The sequence below is a fragment of the Triticum aestivum genome, chromosome 3A (assembly GCF_018294505.1).
Source record: "Triticum aestivum cultivar Chinese Spring chromosome 3A, IWGSC CS RefSeq v2.1, whole genome shotgun sequence".
Taxonomy (NCBI): Eukaryota; Viridiplantae; Streptophyta; class Magnoliopsida; order Poales; family Poaceae; genus Triticum; species Triticum aestivum.
The window spans coordinates 94522408-94539185 of NC_057800.1; the positions used below are offsets into that span (position 1 = coordinate 94522408).

General features: G+C 49.6%; 2 pseudogenes; both read left to right on the forward strand.

Annotated features, from left to right (window-relative positions):
* The first annotated feature begins 6694 nt into the window (after positions 1–6694).
* On the forward strand, positions 6695–9076 carry LOC123056817 (aspartic proteinase CDR1-like; annotated as a pseudogene).
* Positions 9077–9628: 552 nt separating this feature from the next.
* Positions 9629–13756, forward strand: LOC123056818 (aspartic proteinase CDR1-like; annotated as a pseudogene).
* The last annotated feature ends 3022 nt before the right edge of the window (positions 13757–16778 follow it).

Here is a 16778-nt window from a genome sequence, read left to right on the forward strand (position 1 = left end):
TCTGTATGTAGTAATTTACGTCCTAAACGAATAGTTAGGAAAAATAAAACCTGCTGACGGCGACGACGTGAACAAACAAGCTGATCCATACTGAACTAGCGAGAAGGATCCAGTTCGCTTTTGACCTTTGCATGATGATTCACCAGTACGTGAACTAGTAGTGCTAGTTGAATTACTATAATTCACTGACTACAGCGGTGGATCTAGGAATTAAACTTAGCCGGGGCGGAACATTTGAGGTACATATTTTTTGATTGACAAATGCAAGTCCGCTGAACCAAATCTCATAAAATTCAAATATTAAGCTATATGCATTCAAAAATTAACATAACCAATGATTTAAATAGTCGTCAGCCCCTAGTTCGAGTCGGATATAGTCCGGCTATGAGTCATCCGCCAAGGACAAGTTCTTTAATGAGTTTAGCATGTCGCCCAAAGGCGAGTGCTGGAAGATGTTTGCGACGCTGAATTCAAAGATTGATAAATGATCAAGTTCGGCGTCCGCGGGCTCACATGGTTCGGAACTTACGGCCGGAAACGAGTCTGGAGTTCCGGTGGAACAGGCATCATGTGAGACCAAGCCTATGTGCGGCTCCAATGCCGTGGAATCTGTGGCCTCTGTGGTGGGGTCGATCCTCCCGTCCTTGGATGGCGCAGTCTGCTTTGGATCTAAGGTCAGGGCGGTTACGGGAGCTATCTCCTGGATGCGGTCCGATGACAGATTTAGGTCATGTCCCTCGGGGTGACCAGGAGTGGTAGCCGCGGTCTCGAATCCGGCGAAGATCAAGTCTCCACGGATGTCCGCAACGTAGTTCAAGCTCCCAAATCTGACTTGATGGCCAGGGGCGTAGATTTCGATCTGCTCCAGATGGCCAAGCGAGTTGGCCCGCAGAGCGAAGCCGCCGAACACGGAGATCTGTCCGGGGAGGAAGGCTCCCCCTTGGGCAGCATCGTTGTGGATGGTTGAAGGAGCCATCGAACCTCTTGATGACGGCACAGTGGAACTCTCAATGAAAGCACCAAAACTGAGGGAGTCCTGGACTAAGGGGTCCTCGGGCGTCCGGCCTGTTAGCCATGGGCCGAACTGATGGGCTGTGAAGATACGAAGACCGAAGACTGCACCCGTGTCCGGATGGGACTCTCCTTGGTGTGGAAGGCAAGCTTGGCGACTAAATATGTAGATTCCTTTCTTTGTAACCGACATATTGTAACCCTAGATCCTCCCGGTGTCTATATAAACCGGAGGACTTAGTTCGGAGGAGGATACTCATTATCATAGCCATACAAGCTAGACCTCTAGGGTTTAGCCATTACGATCTCGTGGTTGATCAACTCTTGTAATACTCATATTCATCAAGATCAATCAAGCAGGATGTAGGGTATTACCTCCATAGAGAGGGCCCGAACCTAGGTAAAATATTGTGTCCCCTGTCTTCTGTTACCATCGACCTTAGACGCACAGTTCGGGACCCCCTACCCGAGATCTGCCGGTTTTGACACCGACATCGTGACTTACCCCTCGGGAACCCAGTCATGGACGCGGCGGATCTACGGCCCGATGCCTGCCTCGCCAAATACTCTGGGGTTGCCATCGCTCGCCATTTCGCCCTCGGGTTCACCCTCGTACTTCCTCTGTGTGCACCAGCCCCCCTATCAGCGTTCTGGCCGGGCGCACGGAAGGAGGCCGCGCCGCGGGTCGAGCAGGTGGCGGGCGCCCCACACATGGCATCTTAGGAAGGTGGCGGGCATTTGGCGGCGGCGCAGGTGGTGGCGGTGGCGCAGGACGGCCGGACGGCAGACGAAACAGAGTGGCGTCGAGTGGCCCGGTTAGACCCTAGGATTCATTTGGGGACGTTGTTGCATGGTCCCACATGTAAGCTGCGTACCCACGTCCACATGGTCCCACGTGTAAACTCCGGACCCACTACTGCTAACGCCAATAGATGGAATGGACTCAAAACTGCCCGTTTGGGCTCATCATAGTAGTTGCACACAGTCTAGGGGTAAAACTGAGCATGATTCGCAACTGAGGGCAAAACTGAGTACATGAACACCACTGAGGGCAAAAAGATAATTAACCCAATTAAAAATGAAACACCTCAATTGAAATAGAGGGCTCCAAAATTAGGAAGCATAGTGTATTAGATCATAAAAAACAACAATTGCATCGATACATATAGCAAGGTAGCAACAGTCACGCAACCAAAATAATAGTTTGTCATACGAATGGACGGTTAGCCGGTTATTATCCAATGTAGCCGAGTGCATTTTGTCGACCCCTTGGCTTACCCTGGATGATGAGTTCTCATATTTGTTTTACAAGAAAATCTATTATGTACGCCGTCACGATGTCATCATGTGCGGTAAGCCAATGGGTCACAATAACACTCAAATTTCTTTATTGTGTTATTGTGGCTCGCGCGGGCCACAATAACACTCGAATCTATTATGTGGTAATCCGTCGCGCGGGCCACAATAACACTCGAATTTTATCACTATATGCCGAGTTTTTTCCAATACGCTGAGTGTTTTCGAGCCGTACCATGGTGTATGTGGTGGTGCGCCGAGATTCCGCTCCGTGCGTCTTGGCATCAACACACGGCTTAGAGGGCCATAAGCCGATGAAAGGATCTTGAAGAGGTGTCTATAGAGGGGGGTGATTAGACACTAAGTGCCAAAAGTTGCAGTTTTTTATATTCTTAAGTTCAAGTGGAGTTTAAGCACAAGTTTAACAAACACAATACATATCAAGCAAGCATGCAATGAGTATATGAGCAGCGGAAAGTAAAGCATGCAACTTGCAAGAATGTAAAGGGAAGGGTTTGGAGTATTCAAACGCAATTTGAGACACGAATGTTTTTGTCGTGGTTCCGATAGGTGGTGCTATCGTACATCCACGTTGATGGAGACTTCAACCCACTAAGGGTAACGGTTGCGCGAGTCCACGGAGGGCTCCACCCACGAAGGGTCCACGAAGACGCAACCTTGTCTATTCCATCATGGCCGTCGCCCACAAAGGACATGCCTCACTAGCGGTAGATCTTCACGAAGTAGGCGATCTCCTTGCCCTTACAAACTCCTTGGTTCAACTCCACTGTCTTGTCAGAGGCTCCCAAGTGACACCTAGCCAATCTAGGAGACACCACTCTCCAAGAAGTAACAAATGGTGTGTTGATGATGAACTCCTTGCTCTTGTGCTTCAAATGATAGTCTCCTCAACACTCAACTCTCTCTCATAGGATTTGGATTTGGTGGAAAGAAGATTTGAGTGGAAAGCAACTTGAGAAAGGCTAGAGATCAAGATTCATATGGTTGGAATGGAATATCTTGACCTCAACACAAGTGTAGGTGGTTCTCTCTCAGAAAATGTGTATTGGAAGTGTAGGTATGTTCTGATGGCTCTCTCCACAAATGAAGAGTGGGTGGAGGGGTATATATAGCCTCCACACAAAATCTAACCATTACACACAGTTTGCCAAACTCGGTGGGACCGAATGGTTAAACTCGGTCGGACCGATTCAGCAAACCTAGTGACCGTTAGGATTTTCGGTGGGACTGAGATGCAACTCGGTAGGACCGATATGGTTAGGGTTAGGGCATAACGTAATCTCGGTGTGACCGATTACACAAACTCGGTGGGACCGATTTTGGTAATAAGCTAACTAGAGAGTTGGTCAGGCAAACTCGGTGGGACCGATTACACAAACTCGGTGGGACCGATTTTGGTAATAAGCTAACCAGAGGGTTTGCATTGTAATCTCGGTAGTACCGATTGCTCAAACTCGGTGAGACCGATTTTGGTAATGGACATACACAGAGAGATTACAATCCCATCTCGGTGAGACCGAGATCCCTATCGGTGAAACCGATTTGCTAGGGTTTGTGGCAGTGGCTATGCCATTTGAAACTCGGTGGCGCCGGATAGATAGAATCGGTGGGGCCGAGTTTGACTTTTGGTTTAGGTCATATGTGGATGTGGGAAGGTAGTTGAGGGTTTTGGAGCATATCACTAAGCACTTTGAGAAAGCAAGCCATTAAGCAACACCTCATCCCCTCTTGATAGTATTGGCTTTTCCTATAGACTCAATGTGATCTTGGATCACTAAAATAGAAAATGTAGAGTCTTGATCTTGAAGCTTGAGCCAATCCTTTGTCCTTAGCATCTTGAAGGGGTTCCACATCCTCTAGTCCATGCCACTCCATTGTTGAACTTATCTGAAACATACTAGGTAAAAGTGTTAGTCTAACAAGAGATATGTTGACATTAATTACCAAAACCACCCAGGGAGCACTTGTGCTTTCAGCCGAGTGACCGACATAATACTTTTTTGACGAAAATGCTGCTGTGCAGCTTTTCATTGAATATGAGAGAGGGAAGACAACGTCTGTTAGTTACAAAATTTGCACGAAATGTGCACCACCGCATTTCGTATCCTAATGTCTAGTTTGGTTCTAGAGGTCTATGCAGCAGGTTGTTGATCTTGTTACGGTCGACTATCGTTCAAGTGTTGATGTCTTCAATCAGGTGGTGGAAGACTTGCACCCCCGTCGAGAACTTGTTATCGAAGATCCACGCATTTCGTTCTTTCCATGCCGTCCACCAGACCAATTGCATCAGCGAGCTCCATCCACGTCTATGGTCCCTCGGCACCCTGGACCGGCTTTGATCCCACCATTCTAGAAGGTTTGCCGCGGTTGCGGACGGTGCCAGCATCGCCGGTAAACCGCACCGGCCTAGCACCCTCTGCCAAAGCTCTGTGGTGAAGGAGCATGAGGCGAGCAGGTGAAATGCACTCTCCGGCATCCTCTGGCAGAGACTGCATGATGCATTGTGTAGCCATCCTCGTTTGGCCAGGTTGTCGGCGGTGAGGCATCAATTTAGCACCGCAAGCCAGGAGAATATTTTGCACTTCATGGGTGCGTCGGCCTTCCAGATGATATGTTTGAATTCAGTCCACATCGATCCCTCGAATTGAATCGCATACGCTGATGCCGACGTGAATCGTCCGTCAGCCGTCCATTTCCATTCCACCCAGTCCGGCTCGTCGGTCAGCACCACATGTTGCAGTTGCACCCAGAGTGTGGTGAACTCCCGGATGGCTTGGCCCGAGGGGTTTGCTTTGATATGTCTTGTCCATCTTGTGTCGCCGATTGCTTCTGCCACCGTGAGCTTCTTTCTTGTGCTGTGTTTGTAGATCTCAGGGGGGCAAATGTTCGAACTTGCACTTAGGAGCCAAGGTTCCGTCCAAAAGCTAATCTTCTTGCCGTTTCCAAGATGGAATTTCGCTGATGCATTGAAGAGTGCCCTTACACGCTCATCCGTGGGCAGTGGCAAGCCCGGCCATGGTTTTTCAGGTTGGGTTCATGTTTGCCAAAGCCATCTCATTCTAAGTGTTGTGCTCTGTGCCTCAACATTGGTGATGCCAAGCCCTCCGAGCTCTCGTGGTCTGCATACGGCCCTCCAGTTTACCAAACATTTCCCGCCCGGGGCGACCTCTTTGCTCTCCCAAAGGAATCCTCTTCGGACCTTATCAACAGCTTTGCGTAGCCAGACTGGAGGGTCAATGGAGATCATTTGGAAGACAAGCATGGCCGAGAGGACCTGTTGCACTAGGCTCAGCCGGGCGTCCATGGAGAAGTGAGCTAATTTCCATCCTTTCATCTTGCCGTAGACCTTGTCCAGTGCCGGTTGCCAGTCAGCTCTAGTGATCCTGCAGTCAGAGAGAGGCATACCCAGGTATGTGCAAGGAAAGTGCTTGATCGGACAGCCCAGCTCCCCGGCAATTGCTTCCATATCTATCCCTCCACAGCAGATAGGTGTTAATGAACTCTTTCCATAGTTCGTACGCAATCCTGATGTTGTACCAAAGGTGTCTAGCATATCCCGAACAGCCTTCATCTCTTGGATGTCTGGGTTTATGAATATAATTGCATCGTCGGTGTATAGGGATGTTCTGTAGGCCAATCTCTGGTTGCCAATGGGCTTTAGAATCCCTACTTGAGATGATTTGGCGAACATTGTTGCCATGCAGTCCAGGACGATGACGAAGAGGAGCGGTGATAATGGGTCGCCTTGGCGCAAACCTCTTCTATGGATAATTGGCTCGGAAAGCTTCCCATTGATGAGCACCCGAGTGGATTGAGTGGCAAGCAGATTTGAAATCCAATTCAACCATTTCCTGTCGAACCCCTTCTCCTGCAAAACTTCCAGCAAGAATTCCCATGACACCGTATCAAATGCTTTTTCGATGTCAAGCTTGATCGTCATGGCTGGGGTCTTTGCTTGTCGTAGCGCCCTTGCAATCCCACCGACATAATACTCTCGGCGTAACTGAGAAACACAAGACAAAATATGTTTTTCCTGTATTGGCATAATCATTTTCTTTCACGAGGAAAACACAAAAGATTTATGAAATACGTTAGATGAGAAAGTGAGGAGAACATAATAAAGAAACAAATAGGAGAAAATCATGCAGTAGTTTAACTGTTGCCGTTTCTGAATGATTTAATGTCCTTGCCATTTTTCTGACGGAGGACTCTGACAACAATTGGGACCTTGAGCTGCTCGTTCTCTGTCTCCTGAAGAGTTGGTCGATTGGCAACGTCATTTTGCCCTCTTCCATGTGCTCTCGGAGGAGGACTCGGTGGCCTGGCCCCACTCTGCATCTGGGCGTTTTTCCTGTGAAATCGTTATATGGCAAACTCATATCTGGATCGACCACTACCAAATTTAAGTGGATCTGGAGGGCCCGCATCCCTCCTAAGGTTAAGGTCTTCCTATGGCAAGCTCTACGAGGACGCCTTCCGGGGGTTGACCAGATTCGCAAGCGTAATGGTCCGCGATTTGATAGATGTGCTTTATGTGGCCAGAGAGAAGACACAACTCACATCTTCTTCAACTGTGTCTTGGCTAGGCTATTTTGGTGTTGTATCAGATCGCGGCTTCATGTCTCTTGAAGGCCTGCTTCCTTCTTAGAACTTTGTCTTTTGGCTTCTAACCTGGTTGGGGCTCAGAGAAGAATGTTCTGGATGGGATTCGCAGCCATGCGCTGGACCCTTTGGACGACTAGGAACAACTTTACCATTAAACACATTTTTCTTGCTAAACCCGCTGATTGCTTATTTAAAACTTGCATATTGCTGCAGCAGTGGAGATTCTTTTTTTTTTGAAGGGAGCAGTGAAGATTCTTGATTAAGGAGGAGGATCGGGACGCATTTGATGATATGGCTACCAAGATTCGGGCTACAGCTACTACCCTTCCTCGAGTTCAGGCCGGCGGTTAGGAGCTGATGACCCTACTATCGTCGTTCCTGAGTCTCCGGCCTGTGTGCTGTGTACTAGCTTGGCTACCAAGATTCGGGCTACAGCTACTACCCTTCCTCGAGTTCAGGCCGGCGGTTAGGAGCTGATGACCCTACTATCGTCGTTCCTGAGTCTCCGGCCTGTGTGCCGTGTACTAGCCTTGGAGCTATGTATGTTAACTTCTGTCTGCCGTGTTTGGCGTTGATACTTTGCGAATGTTGTGTCGTTTCGTTTGGTACGGCTACATTGTTAACTCTGCCTGATGGCTTTATTTATAAAGTCAGACTCTGAACTTTTCTCTAAAAAAGTTGTCGGTCTTGCCACTGAGATATTCGCGTGCTAGCAAATTAACAAGTGATCACAAAAAAAAACTTTAAGCACGGACTTAATTACCGCCTTCAAATCTCTAATCTCTCTCCAATCAAATTATTGCAGGAAATTATCATTTCTTGCTTACCACATTCGTCTCCCCACCGGGACTCTAGCAAGCGACCGGGTGTAGAGGTACTACACAATGGCGGGTGTAGAGCACCCAAGTCGCCGCTCCACGACCCGTCGCTCACCTCGCACGACCGCGTCCTTGCCGCCGTGCGGCGTTCCACGGCGCGCTCGTACACCGTCGGCGATTCTTCCGGCGGCGTGGCCGAGATCAGGTCCAGTCCGTACGAGTACCTGATGTACATCAACATCGGCACGCCACGCACCCGGATGCTCGCCATCGTCAACACCGGCGGCAACCTCGTGTCGTTCAAATGCATCAACGGAACCTCCGGCCGGGGGGGGGGGGGGGGGGGGGGGGGGCGTTGAGCTACGTGTTCGACACCTCCTCCTCGTCGTCCTACGGCTTCGTGGTCTGCCGGTTGCCCTCGTGCCACGCGGTCCGCGGCACCTCCTGCGACGCGAACTCCCTCTGCCAGTACCACTTCTCCTCCGGTGACGGCTCCACGACGGACGGCATCCTCTCCACCGAGACCTTCACCTTCGACGACGCTCCCGGCGGCTGTGTTGGATGCCGCGATCGTCCGCAGCTGCAAGCCTGCAACTGACCAGAGTCAACTTCGGCTGCAACACGAACACGACCGGCGGCAGCCCGTTCCTCTTGACCGGCAACGTCGGCCTCGGCGCCGGGAACCTCTCCCTCATCGACCAGATCGGTGCCCAGACATCGCTCGGCCGGAGGTTCTCGTACTGCCTCGCGCCCTTATCCGTCAACGCCTCCTCCATCAATTTCGGCGCCCGCGCCACCGTGACGAAGCCCGGCGCGGTGACCACGCCGCTGGTCCCGTCGGCCGTGGACGCTTTCTACACCATCCTGCTCACGTCCGTCAAGATCGGGAACTCGACCATCGTACCGCCGAAGCTGTCCCCCGTCGTCGTCGACTCTGGTACGGCACTGACGTTCCTCGACAAGGCGCTGCTGGACCCGATCGTGGAGGAGCTCAGCAGTCGCCGGAGAAGCTGCTGGACCTGTGCTACGAGGTGGGCGGTACGATTCCGGACTGGGTGCTGGAGAAGCTGTTCCCGGAGGTGACGCTGGGGTTTGGCGGCGGCGCCGTGATCACCCTGAAAGCGAAGAACGCGTTCGTACAGCCGCAGCGGGGGACCGTGTGCTTGGCCATGTCCGCGGCGACGGACAATGTGGCGGTCATCGGTAACATCACGCAGCAGAACTTCTGGGTCGGCTTCGACCTGGACAAGGGCGCCATCACCTTCGCCGCGGCCGACTGCGCGAAATCCTACCCCTCTCCTCCCGCCTCTAATCACCATGAGTAGATATAGCTAATCACTATGTACTCCCTCTGTTCCGAATTATTTGTCTTAGATTTGTCTGGATACGAAGGTATCTAGCACTAAAATAAGTCTAGATACATCCGTATCTAGACAAATTCGAGACAAGTAATTCGGAACGGATGGAGTAATAACTAGGATTATCGAGTACCGCCTCTGTCCAGAAATACTTGTCCAAAGAATTGATGTATCTGATGTATTTTAGTTTTAGATACATCCATTTATATCTATTTCTAAGACTAATATTTCGGGATGGAGGGAGTAACTAAGGGGGTGTTTGTTTCCGGGACTTTTTGGTGTACGGACTAGAAAAAGTCTCTCTTAGAGACTTTTTAACCAAATGGGAGGGACTACTAGGGACTAAAAGTTGCTTTTTTGATACTAAATGAAGAAGACTCTCAAGGAGAGTCTTTTTTGGGACTTTTCCAACAATGCCCCTCCATGCACCCATTGGCCCGCCACCCTATGATGTTGTCTGGTTATTTTTTTTTATATAATAGGGATAACATGGTCATTTAATAACCTGAGGGACAGAGCATGGCCAACAAGGTGGAGGTTCAGCCCAGATATGGGGAATCGCTTGAGCAATGGTGTCTACGGCAGGAGGATGTATCGGCTAACCGGAGAGCACACAGAACAAAGTGTCTGCTGGTCATGTGGACATTATGGAAGCATAGGAATGATGTGGTGTTTAATGGAGCAACGCCATCATTTCAACACGCCATGCAACGGATTCACGAGGAAGGACAATTGTGGGCGAAAGCAGGTCTCTTTAAGGAGGATAATATAGGGTTCGAGGTAGCTCAAGTTGCGTGGGATGTCAGCGAGTAGTAGGCTTTGGTAGTCAAAGGTAGGCGGAAATCCGCTTGTACATAACGCTGTAACGGTGGATATGGGTTTCGTACCCTTTCTTCTCTAATGAATGATACGCACTCTCTCGTGCGTATTCAAGAAAAAAAATAACCAGAGGGACTAGGGACGTTTTAGTCCCTAAAAACAAACAGGGAATGACTTTTTAAGGAATAGAGACTAGAAAAAGTCATAAGACTTATGAATCAAACAGGGCCTAATAACCCCTACGTCTATTGTTTTGCCATGATAAATCTATGCATGCATGCATGCGTTGATGTGTCTCAGTGTCTCCGAAGTTGGACGCTGAATGCAACATGTAATTTCATCTCCGAAACTACTTTTCAGAGGATGCATGACCTGCACGACGGGAGTGCTGATTTTCGTATGTCAATAAATTGATATACTAAAGCGGTCAAACATGTGATTGTAGCATCATCACGATTTAGCTGGTCGATGTTGTGTCTGAAGCAAACGGCCTGGGTAAAAACCCTACCAATTAGCCGAATGCATCGGTCCGATGTAGAGACCAAGGGTAATCATCTTTCTGAAAAAAAAACATACCAATTTGAGTTGGTTGATCCATCATCCATAGTAGCAGCGACGATACCGCTAGTACCAGATGCGTGTGACGACAAGTGGTGCTTCAACTGCCTAACGGCAACGCTGTCACCCCAGTCGATGTTGCTGCGACTGGTTCACAACGATGCGAACGAACGGTAGAGGGGTTGGTACCACTGGCTGATGGCGTGGCCGCAAGCCGGCCAGCGACCAGACATGCACAACCGCGATGTTGCATCCGCGTGTCGCTCTGCTAGTGCTACCTGCCGACCAACGAAAAACGATGATGCCATACGACCACCAGGACGCTCTATTGTGAGCAGTGGCCCAATGTGTTGCGAGACATTCGGTGACAAGGGATGCACCTGAGCAGTGATGCGGCAAGCCATCCTAAAACGGGGACGAGTGGAGAGTGGCGGCGGTCAGCGAGGGCTCTCTACTGCGAGCGGTGACTCTAGTTGTTGCTAGCCACCCGGTGATAGGAGTGAGACGGGTAGCGCGCCTACTGGAGACCTGGGGAGCCGCGAGCGATGTGCAGGGGCAACACAAAGGCGATCCAACGCATATAAGCGGCCCAATCTTATGGTGTAGGAGTCGACCTATCCGTGGTCTTTTTTTAAGAGACACCGAAACGACTGAAAGTGCTAATTGGAGGAGGAGCTCCATGGAGCCCTTTGTTTTAAAATTCTAAACCTCATTTTTAAGTTTCGAAAAATCTAAAGAACACACGCGTTCATACTGATGTATAGTAGTACATGTGTGTAAGATTTGAAGATGGTTTTCAAATGATCACGATATTCCCTTTTGTGTGTAGCTCCAACCATAATGTATTTCATCGTCCGACTTTACACACATGTAAAACAGATCAATACGAACATGTATGATTTTTACAGAATTTTTTGACACTTGAAAAAGTTATTTGCATTTTTTACAAAAAAAAGCTTTATGGAGTTTTTTCTAAAAAAATGCCCTACTCCCAAACGACATCTTATATCTTATATTTATTAGGAAAACAATAGCTGATACAATGGAAGACAACTAGACGTAGATTGACCAGTATAAAATAAAATTACATTGCAAAACATACTAGACTTCTTATTCATCCAATTGCGTGCCCCCCGTCGGAGTTTGAAAATTACACTGAAACAACAATAAAAAAATTACACCTACAAACGCCTTCATCACACCAGGCTTTAAGGACGCAATAGTTACAAGCCCCTTTAGACGAGATGTAGGAGTCACTAAAGAAGCATCAGGAGGAGCATCAACCCATGCAGTTTAGGTTTGGAATCCATCACCACCAATCCCGAGGATTGGAGAAACTAGACCATGCCACAGTACAACACATAAATAGATGTCAAAGTCGTCACATCTTTATTTTTGCGGCAATTCAAAGTCGTCACATCAAAGGCCAACCATTTGCTTTTATTGAAAGACACACCAACTAGTGAGATCAGAAGAGAGCCAACAAATTTTATGGTACAAACTTTCACAGGCCCTTCACCGGAGCCGGATCAGACGTCGTTGAGGTTGGACATACCTTAGTCCAACACGTCATCGCCGGCAATCACCTCATCGATGTCACCGGAGAAACAAAACCCGAAGGGGAGAAACGAAAAACAGACAGATTGGTCCCTATTCCTCTTGCTCTCGCTCATGCCGTGGAGCGAGGAAGAGGGGAGGAGGTGTGTGTGCTTGGGGGGGGGGGGGGGGGTGTTGATGAGGCGGCTAGGATAAGTCTTGCACAACAAGGTTTTATTTGGCCGAATTAGCGATACCGATCAGTGTGCTTAATCGATCGACCGTGTGCACTTTTGGACTGACTAAGTATGAAATTTGAATTATTAAATGAGGTTAGAGAAGAAAGTGGGGAGAACAAAAGAAAAGAAGACGGGAAAAATTTGCAATCAGTTTAATCGCTGCCGTTGTAAAAAATTCAATGTTCATGCAATTTTTATGGCCAAGGAAAAGAATCAATCAGCTGCCCTGTCTGGCCACCGGAATGTTCGCCTGCTAATTAACAAGTATAACTACTAATCATCTTTTAGCACGAACTTAATTACCGCCTTCAAAATCACAAATCTCTCTCCAATTCACCATTACGCACACGGCGGGAAATCAGCAATTCATACCAAATCCTTACATGCCACATTGGCACGCCGCCCACCCGGATGCTCGCCCTCGTCGACAGCGGCAGCAATCTCGTGTGGTTCAAATGCAGAAACGGAACCTCTACCTCCGGTCCTCGCCCAGCCGCCGGGGAGCAGCGCGCCGGTGTTCGACCTGTCCTCCTCGTCGACCTACGGCCTCGTGGCCTGCCGGCTACCCTCGTGCCAGGCGATCTACGGCACGTCCTGCGACGCCAACCAATTCTGTCAGTACCAGTCCTCCTACGGCGACGGCTCCACCACGTCCGGCATCCTCTCCACCGAGACCTTCTACTTCGACGACGCTCCCGGCGGCTGTCTTGGATGCCGCGAGCGTCCGCAGCTGCATCTGTCCAGGGTCAACTTCGGCTGCGCCACGAAAGCGACCGGCAACACGTTCCAGCTGGCCGGCTACGTCGGCCTTGGCGCCGGGAACGGCTCCCTCGTGAACCAGATCGGAGCCCTGACGTCGCTCGGCCGGAGATTCGCCTACTGCCTCGCGCCCTTCTACGTCAACGTCTCGTCCATCCTCGACTTTGGCGCCCGCGCCACCGTGACGGAGCCGGGCGCGGTGACCACGCCGCTGATCCCCTCCGCCGTGGACGCTTTCTACACCATCCTGCTCACGTCCGTCAAGATCGGGAGCTCGACCATCGCGCCGCCGAAGCCGTGCCCCATCATCGTCGACTCTGGCACGTCACTGACGTTCCTCGACAAGGCGCTGCTGGACCCGATCGTGGAGGAGCTCAGCAAGAGCATCAAGCTCCCGCGCAAGCAGTCGCCGCAGAAGCAGCTGGATCTGTGCTACGACGTGGGCGTGGGCGGTGCGACGCAGGATTGGGAGAAGAATTTCCCGGAAGTGACGCTGGAGTTTGGCGGCGGCGCCGCGATTACGCTGCAGGCGCGGAACGCGTTCGCGGAGCTGCCGGTGGGGACCGTGTGCTTGGCGATGGCGCCGGTGACGGACGATCGGTCGGTGGCGATCATCGGGAACATCGCGCAGCAGAACTTCCGGGTGGGCTTCGACCTGGACAAGGGCACCGTCACCTTCGCCGCTGCCGACTGCGCGAGCTCCTACCCCTCTCCTCCCGCCTCTGTCTCTCTGTAGCACCATGAACTCAGCGTTTGGATGCTCGCGATCCATGTGTTGCACTTTGGATAATGCGCGCGTACACATGACCCGTGCTTGGGCGACCCGTACGTATGCATGCACGATGCGTGTCTCCATCCATCGAATGCTCAAAACAAAAAAGAACATCGGTCGATCGATCGCTCGCTCGCTCGCTGACATTTTGCAAATAAATAAGCGTGACTCGACTCGACTCGACTCGACTCAACTCGCATGCGTGCGTCCACTCGATGAACCCCCGCACCGTACGACTCTTGTAGGGACAGACAGCTTTCTGTTTCGATGGTTTTCCATGGAGAGAAAAACAAGTCTTTTTTCTGCGACAAAGATAAGCAGCATAGCTTAGCATAGTATACATGGAGCTGCATTGCATGAGTCAACCACCCCTTTTTGCATCTTGTCTTGCAATGCCGTACGCGGCCGGCCTCTATTCAGAATCAACTTAATTCGATCAAGTCCAGGAGTAACAAAAAGAATTAATCAATACCCCAACGGTATCTTGCTTGACGTACGTCGACTCCAACGGTGGTCAACCGGCCGGTCAGAGTACTGACTATTTAACCAATCAACAACTAGCAACCCTGTCCATCTCGACAAAACTGGCCTCCTTCCTCACCAATTTCTCATGCCGTCGGTGGCGGTCGGTGGTCGCCATGCCATCGCCGCAAGCCGAGGCACATCAAGTGCTCGCACGTTCACCAGAGACATCGATGCCCGCCCACACCGGACGAGCTTCACCAAAATCTCTGTCGAGAGGGGTCTATTCTTTTTTCCCCGCCATTCATTCATTAGTGCACGACACGAGACGAAACAGGCCCCTCGGCTAGACGACGGGCTAACGTGCAAACAGACAATATAACTGGACACTCAAAAGATGACCTCGGCAGCACACAACAATGTCTTCCTCGGTGACCCACATCCACTGATATAAGACGTCACCGCCCACGCTCCACATGCAACGCTAGAATTCTTGTCGTTGCAACTAGGTCACCTTCTCTCCCATCCGCCATGCTTCCGCGTCCGACACCACCTCAAAATGGCCCTTCTCCTCACATTGACCCCTCTACCCGCGAGCCTCCCAACCGGCCATGGCCTCAGCCTCCATCCACCTCCCATCGCCGACGACGTCAAGGCAGACGTGCAGCACGCAGACGAGTGCCGCCGGAGCTGTGCGGGCAGCGACGTGCAGCATGAACGACGGGTCGACGGCGAGGAGGAGGAGCTCAAAAGTGCTCTGCCCACAGGCTACGCACACCTCTGGTACGGAGCACCAAGGGCGCATCTTTTCTCGTTTGGATTCCATTCCGTTCCGTTGCCGCAACCGGCGCTGGATCGATCGGGAATCGCGTACCACCAATAACACACGCTGGATGCATGGCTCCGCACTACTTCGACCTCTTCATCAGCCGGCTTTGATTCCTTCACCAAGCCCAAAGAGATCGATCATGCATGCATCGTCGACCGTTTCCACGTCTCCAAGCTCAACCATCGTCGACCAACCCCAACACCTCCTCCGAACCAACAACCCAACCTCCTCTCTACACTCTTGTCTAGTAATGCATGTGTGCAAGTACTCGTGTACCAATCGGTCCATCCATGCATGCCTACGTGTACGTCACCACAACTTCACCTATTTTTTTAGTTTTTTTTTGAGAATCACAACTTCACCTAGCTAGCTGCCTTGTGTTACACTAGTTTAGTGATCCAAATGGTCTTAGTATATTAGTAACCCACGTATCCTTGCAATGGTGGCATGGCACTTTTTTTTCGCGAATACGCTTGAGAGCATATCTTTTTATTGATAGGTAGAAAGAGTGAGTACCGGGGGGGGGGGGGGGGGGGCTCGGTGTCTAGCACGCAGGCAAGACAAGGAGCAGGGAGCAGTGATGACGGGCTGCGCAGCCCGGATACATGGCTAAGCTCCTATGGCAGCAGCACAATAAGACCGTGAGCTCCAGCCCTAGCCCAAGAGCGTGCATCGCTCTGGATAAGCTCAAGGAGCCGGGAAGCGGAGGGGGACTCGCCGTTGAAAACGCAGCGGTTTCGCTGCTTCCAGATAGACCAGGCCGTCAGGGTTGCGAGGATGGCCAACCCCTTGAGGTGCCTTGTGGGGGAGCTGATGATTTTCTTTTTGAAAATAAATAAATATTTTTTTAACGCGAGCATTTCAAGTTTCTGAACAAAATATTGTAATGTCAAACATTTGTGAAATGCGAACAATTTTTGGGGAATCTCAAATATTTATGAAAAAAGAAACAAATTTGAAAACAAGAACAAATTTTGAAATAGTGAACAATTTTTTGAAAATGCAAATAATTTTTATGTACAGTAATAAATATTATAACACGAACATGTGGCAGAAATTTTCCAACACCAACACAAAAAATAAAAAATTAGTTCTTTATGTTTGGTATTTGGTTTGTCGGTTGTTATGCCCACCCCTAGCTCCAAGGACAAAAAAGTTCGTGAAACTGAAGAAGTTCACCGATTTGAAAAAAAGTTTACGAATTTGGAAAAAAATTGGAAAACTGAAAAAGTTCATTGATTTGAAAAAAAATCCTACAAAAGTGCTTATTTTTTTTCAATTTCCCGAACTTTTTGGCACATTTATGTACTTTTCTCAAATCGATAATTTTTTTTCAATTTCATGGACTTTTTGTTCCATTTGTATACTTCTATCATACCGATAAACTTATTTAAACTTGCGGACTTTTCTTTAAACTATGTTTTTTAAATTTTTTTTGAAAAACCGGCAACTAGGAGTGGGTGTTCGGTATAAACCAAAAATTTGGTTTTTACCATCCGGTTAAATTTTTAATTCAGTTAGACAAACAAAAACCAAAAATTGTAATTTAAAATAGATAACTGAAAATTCAGTATGGTATAGTTTTCAGTAGTTGTGATTCAAATGCAGCAGCAACACCTTTTATATAGTTGGAAATCTTTTCGTCATCTCCTCTCACAGACGAGATGGGACTATACCCGTGAGAAGTTGGTTGTG